Genomic DNA, 7,563 nt, shown 5'->3' on the forward strand with positions numbered 1-7,563 from the left:
ATTCATTCACTCTTTGTTCTATATTGTGAAATATCGGGGGGACAGTTAAAATCCACACACACACATGCAGGGAGAGAGAGAAAGAGAATGAGAAACAGAGAGAGAGAGAAAAGGAAAGGTGGAGAAAAAACAGACAGGGAGACAAGCTGGGTATGTCTGTCAATTTATCAATATATCAATGTATTTAGATAATATTTTTACTCTGTATGTAACACTTTAACATGATTCCACAAGGCTTAATATTTTAAAAATCAAATTATTCATAATTTCAGCCACATTAATTTGAATCTAAATATGATTAATTTGGCTTCCTAGAGATATGTCAAAACAAAAGTTTCTGACTATTAATTTATCAGAATAGGGTTTAAGATGTAGAGGGAAAAGATGAATTGAACAAACTCAAACTGAATTAATTTGTGGCACTGTTTATTAAAGTTATGAGTAAAGACAGAAAAAGATGAAATACCTCAAACTGAAATCTATTAGTGGCATAATTTAATTCTATGCAAAGCCCACAAAAGTTCCCCTGAATCAAAAGGATATTTAGTAATTAAATATGCTATAGAAGTCATAGAGTAAGATCATAGAAAACATATAAGTCTGAATGCCCAAATTAATCATTGTATAACCCCATTATTGAATATAGTACAACCATTATATAAAATTTTATATATAGCTTAATAAATGAGAAAGCTTAATATTAGTTTCTGAATTAGAAAGAAGATAAAAGCATGTTGCCAATATACTATTCCAATTTTGCTTAAAAATATGAGTATGTGCATATATATGCTAGTAAAGTGGATACATATATATATACACACACACATATACCTTAATAGATATGCATATATGCATACATATGCACACATATACCATGTATAATAATATGCATACATATAATATATGCTCACTCTACATGTACTTTACACAGATATATGAAAGAGATGGAATATACACTGAATATTAAGTGTTATTAACTTTAACTTGTCAATCTGTAGGAAAATAATTTTATTTCATATAATGTTATATTGTCAATAAGGTCCAGAAAATATTCACTTCATTTTAAAGTAAAAATATGTTTCCTGGCTAAAGAAATAAAAATTATTTGGAATATCAATTTCTGTTGTAATATTCCATAATTTACATACTTGGTCTACTTTTCATTTATTTACCCATTTATTCATTAATTGTGCACTCATTTATGTATTTATTTAGCACTAAAACTTAATTAGACTGTTTGTCATAGCCATGGTTTAAGAGTACACATGATTAACCAGAAGAGTATGTGTTAGAAACACAACAAAATTTATCAATTCTATGACTTAAAATATGCAAAAATAGTGGTAAATATTTACACTTTTTTTTTTTTTTCTTGAAAACTAGTAGGCAAAAAGGATGCAATGGACGGTTTCTTTTTTTTTTTTTCTCTGCAGACACAAACTAGGTGTCCTGTAATTTATTTATTTATTTATTTTATTATTTTACTTTTTATTATACTTTAAGTTCTAGGGTACATGTGCACAACGTGAAGGTTTCTTACATATTTATACATGTGCCATGTTGGTGTGCTGCACCCATTAACTCATCATTTACATTAGGTATATCTCCTAATGCTATCCCTCCCCCATCCCTCCTCCCCACAATAGGACCTGGTGTGTGATGTTCCCCTTCCTGTGTCCAAGTGATCTCATTGTTCAGTTCCCACCTATGAGTGATGTGTAATAAGTACTTCAAAGGAGGTGGTGGTGTAATGGGGATAGAATTTAACAAAATCATTCTGTTCAAAGCATAACATTACCTCAGAGCTTCCTTGATAATGTAATGCAGCTATAAATTTTAAAAAGACAAAAGTTCAATTGTCAGTTGATTTCCCGATTAAACAAGACGTTCTTCATACCAGAAATGCCTTAAGAATTTGCTTGCAGAAAGTATTTAAACCACACGAACAAAAAGATGTCAACTCTTGAGTATGAATAATCTTAATAGTCACTGATTCTGTCTCAATCATATTTAAAGCACTGAACTTTATCGAAAGACCACATCAGCCCATAGAGCCTGTATGGTTAAATAATTGACCTCTGTCATCATCCAACAGAATATACTGCAAGCTGTGGCTCCTTCAGGGACCCTCCTTCATGACCACGGGCACCTTGCCTTGGCTTTCTTATGATTTCCAGCCACTGGAAGCACTCTGTCTAAATACCTACCATGCAGAAAGATTGCCAAATTCATTTTCAATGCTTTTATGCGGCTCTTGACAAAACCTTAGATTTTTGTGTTTTGTGCTTACTGTTTGCAACTCTTATGTGTTTACAACATTTTTGTCAAATGAAGATATAAAATATTTTATAAAATTCTGTCTATCAAGACTTAGGTCTGATATATAAACAATGTCAGAGAGTAAAATTGTTTATATATTTATATACTTTTTACATATATTGAGCTAATGAGTGAATGCATGAATTGTCTAAATGCATGTGAAAGCGTGTCATCATTTTTTAAAATTTTGACTATCTTATTTTTGACATTTTAAAGTCATTTTCATACTACTGTATAATATGTTGCACATAATTTGTTATTCTTGTCTGTGTTTTAAGTAAAAATTAAAACCTGTGCACTGAAGAATCCTATGTAAACACATGATTCTCATCTATTTCACTGAAAAAGTTATGTCAAAATAATAAGTAATTATTTTTCCTATTATACTTTGTTATAAATAAAGCCTCCAAGGTTGCTCATAGATTCTCTTGTATTAACTACTCTAGGTTGAATTCATTTCTGGGATACAAAATTATGTGTTTGGAAAAGGCACTGCAGAAATTTATTGAGAAACAAAAATGTTTCTTTAATATAAAAGCAGATTTTTCAATTACTAAAAAATCAACACAATTTAAGTTTGGGAATATAACGTTTTCTAAATAGAATAAACTATGGAAATAAAACATTTTTGTAAATTTAAATATATAATAGTTTATAGAACCTGTTCAAAATATCTCTCCAATTTTTTTTAATACCAAAAACCTACTTAATTATTTTGTAATACACTTGTAGTGTGTTGCTGAATCTTATATGTGCTTTGTGCTTAAGATTTCATACACTTAAAAATGAGGTTGACCAATTTGTGGGGATGTGGGTATTTGTTAATATTTTCTGACTTTCCTTTCAACATTCTAATCCCTCCCACTCCTCCCTGTCTGTCTCTCTCTTGTTGTTCCCTGATATTTTTATATGCCTTACTTCTTTGCTTTTTACATTTATGTTTTATTTTAGATATATCACTTTCAAACACCATATAGCCTGAATATTTTATTAATTTTAACAACCTGAGCCTCCCCCTCAACTTATTTTTAGAAAGTATTAAAAACCCACAAAAGTGTGATCACATATATTCATAAAATTCTTCATGCCACCTTATTTTATTTTTAATATTTAACTTTAAAGAAATAGTATTTAAGGTACATGCAGAAAAGTTGACTTTTGTGATGTGTTTTATAAATTTTAGTATGTTCTCCAATGCTATATGTTTTAATTTTCTGGAATGTCTTATAAATGCAATTATGCAGCATGTAACCCATAAGATTAGCTACTTGCAGCATAATAATTTTGAGACTCATTCAAGTTGTTGTATGTAGCAATAATTCATTACTTTTTCATTGTTGAGTAGCATTCCATTGTGTGGCTATGCCACATTTTGTAAAATCAATTCATTTAAGGACAATAGATTCCCTGAAGGATGTTTGGGTAGTTTTCATCCTTAGATAATTATAAATAGTAGTGGTCTCAACACTTACACATATTCTATAGTGAAAATAAATGTTTATCTGTTTATCTATGTAAAATCTAGAAATAGAATGCTGGGTTACGTGGTAAGCGTATGCTGAAGTTTACAAGAACCTGTCCAACTGTTTTCCACAGTGGCTTTACCATACTGCATTCATTCCTGTTGGTAATATACAAGAGCTCCAGTTACTCTACATCTTTGTGTAGTTATGTCTCATTGTAGATTTAATTTGTATTTCTCTATGGTAATGGTATTGAGCATTTATTCATATTCTCATTGGTTAGCTGCCGATCCTCCTTCATGAAGTGTATATGCAAGAGTTTTTCTCATTTTAAAAATTAGCTCTATGTTTACTTAGTTTGATTTTAGGAGGTGTTTACACATATGGAAACACATCTTTTGTCGTATATGCAATTTACTCTGAATATATAGCTTGTCCTTTCAGTCTCTCAGTCATGTCTTTCACAGAGCAAAAAAATTTTAAATTTTGATTAAATCTAATTTGTTCTCTTTATCAGTATACTTTTAGAGTTATGTCTAAGAATTTGTTACCTAACCCAAGGTATGAAGATCTTTTTTGCTTTCTTCTTAAAATATCATAATGTTATATTTTTATTGACATCTATATTTTACTTTCAGTTAATTTTTATAAGATGTGAAGTTTAGGTCAAGGTTCTTTTATTGTATATTAATTTCCAGTTTCTCCAGTACCATTTATTGAAAAGATAATACTTTCTCCATTGAATATCTTTGTAACTTTGTCAAAAAGAAGCTATAATTTTATAGGTTTATTTTTAGACCCATTTCTGTTCCATTGAAGTGGTTTTTGATCTCTTGTCTATTTTTACAGCAATTCTGCTTGAGTTTTGATTAAAATGTTGTTGTCTATAGATCAATTTGGAAAGAATTGATATCTTAACATCATTGAGCTTTCCAATCTGTGTTCATATTACATCTCACCATTTATTTAGGATAATTTTTATCAGTGCTTTCATTTTTAATATACCTATCCTGTTTTATTCGATTTATACTTAAGAATTTCACTTGTTATACATATGATTTCATTATATATGTTTATTTCATTTTCCAATTATTGATAGCTAACATAGGCAATGCTGAATTTATTAATTTAGTTCTAGGAGTTTCTTTTGATAATTACATACAATTTTACAGGGATTTCAGGATATGTTACATTAAAGTGGCTTAAGATAGAGGTTTTGGAATACTTATTAAAGTTGAAAATTTATTAACCTTGTACACAATAATTCAACTTATGGGTATATATTCTAGAGAAAATTTTGTACAAATACCCTCAGAAAATACGAACTGGATTATTTTTCACAGTAATGTATATGATAACGTGAGATTAGAAACAACCAAGATTTCAGAATTGCACTATATTTATACAACAAATTATTATACAAAATTGAACAGGAGCTATGCACAACAATATTAATAAAGTTCATAAACACATATTTGAGCGAATAAAGAATTATTAAAACATATTTGCATAAAGTAAAACTATGACACCTGGAAACAAACGTTAAATTCCACATGATAAGTTACATATATTGGGAGATGGTGGAAGCAACCTGGAAGTATGATACAAAACAAATACTGGTTTACAGTTTAGATAACACATTATTTTTTAGGCTATATAGAAGGTAATAGTTGAACCTCATTTTATGTCTTGAATGTTAATGTTTTAAACGAAAGCCCTAAAAAGTAGCCTGTAATTCTGAATTCTGCAAAGCATTTATTTGAACTAAGCTAAAGCTATTCAACTGTACAGATGTCAGACTTGACTTTTACCAGATATTTTCCATTTCTCCTTCAGTATTGTCATTGCTTCGTCGGTGAATAACAGGAAAGAATCCTCATCTATAAAAAAGTACGGAGCACAGCCATTTCTCCAACACAGAAACCCCAAATGCCTCTGTTTAGTTCTTCCAGATTGGCCATATTTCAGGGCGGAAAGCAACAGTACTAGACAAATGTGTCTAAAAGGCTGGTTTAAGTAGTTCTTCTGCACAGGACACAAGAAGAAAGGGTTTAAGAATTGATTGATGCAACAATAAAACCCCATCAGTGACAGACTGTATAACTGCCACTTGTCAGTGATTACCAAATTTATTGAGAAACGTCTCCCTAGATAAGAGGATGAGGACAGGAAGACCTGAGCCCACCAACGAAAAGAAACATGGGTACTTATGAGGAAACAGAGATGTATCATTGATCTTTTAGAAGGACTTTGGACTATTGTAACTTCTTTTTAAGAAACGACACTATTTTCAATCAATCAGTGAACAAGTTACATATATCCGTTTGAAATCTATTTTTATTACTAGGGCTGAAGAAATAGATGTTTTGTGTCATGTTATTCAGGGAATTTAGAAAACAGAATCTAGGTATTTGTAAAGATAACAAAATGCTTATAAGCATAATTGCTAAAAATGTATATTCAATATGCTTTGGGAACTCAGATAATTTAGGGAGACTTTATAGCTGAGGTGATATTTAACTTTAACAATGGGTGTATATTTCCCAAGTGCTGAAAGAGGCAGGCAATGAATCCAATAGAAGACATGAGATGTGTGTGACAATGTGGGAAAAACTAAATGTAGAAACGTTTATGTCAGTTGATGTGGCATTGAAGGCACCAAAATGGTAAGCGCTTCTTCCGAAAATGTGACTTTAGCTCTTGTCAGAGGGCCTTTGATGCAGTGTAAAGAAATTGCCTCTTCTGTAGACAAGAGGGATTAAAATGTATTAGCAATTGGAAGAAATGATTAAATATGATTAAATATATACTTAAAAGTTAACCTTGTAAATCTTACATGTTCTCACAACAAAAGTTGATAAGTACATGAGATGATGGTTATGTTCATTTGTTGACTTCGCCATTTCACAATGTATACATATATCAGAAAACCGCATTGGGTGCTGTAAATATATATAATTTTTATTTTTCAATTGCAAATCTTAGTAGAGCTGGGGAAAATAGACTTGTAGGTAAGAGTCAGAAGATTAGTCATTAGATAAAGAGACACAATAAAGAATATGATAATATAGTTCAAATGAAAGGGCAAATTTTTATATTTATTTTTATAGCAATATAAAAAAACTGATGGTGGTCTAGGCAAAACAAAGAAAATCAGAATAGAAGCAAGACTTATGGGCTGAAGAAAAAGGTGTAAACTTGGAATGTACATCTATGATACAGCAGCTAATTATCTTGCTGATTTTTTTTTTTTACTTAAGGATAAAACATTGAATAAAGAAAGTAATCGTTCAGCAAATCCAAGCACAGTGAAGAGCGGCAGGACTTATTATTGGCCACAAGGGATACCAACTCAGAGAATGCCCATACCAATTTACAGCAGTAAATCTGCATTTCTAAAATTTTGTCACAGAACAAATTAGTTCTAATCAATAAATTGTTTTAAGCTTATTTTACTTGACAAGGATTACTTGATAGGGAGGTGCCAGCAAGTTACCTGTCTCCCCTCCTCTACAACAACTTCGACCCATCATGTTGTCTCAAATATCATCATTAGAGTAATGAAGTTCTAGCAATATTTTACAATCATCTATCAAACTGTAAATATTCTATGAAAATGTAAATACTTCCACAGTGAATAAAAATCTAAGTTATATTTTACATTTGGCAGAAATTAGTTTACCATGTATTTTTGAATGATGATATTGAAGTAAAGGAAACAGTTGGGGAATGCAGCACAAACTGATTAAGGATATTTGAGATACAGGGCCTATTTAAAATT

This window comes from Mandrillus leucophaeus, unplaced genomic scaffold, assembly GCF_000951045.1.
Source record: "Mandrillus leucophaeus isolate KB7577 unplaced genomic scaffold, Mleu.le_1.0 Scaffold31, whole genome shotgun sequence".
NCBI classification, from domain to species: Eukaryota; Metazoa; Chordata; class Mammalia; order Primates; family Cercopithecidae; genus Mandrillus; species Mandrillus leucophaeus.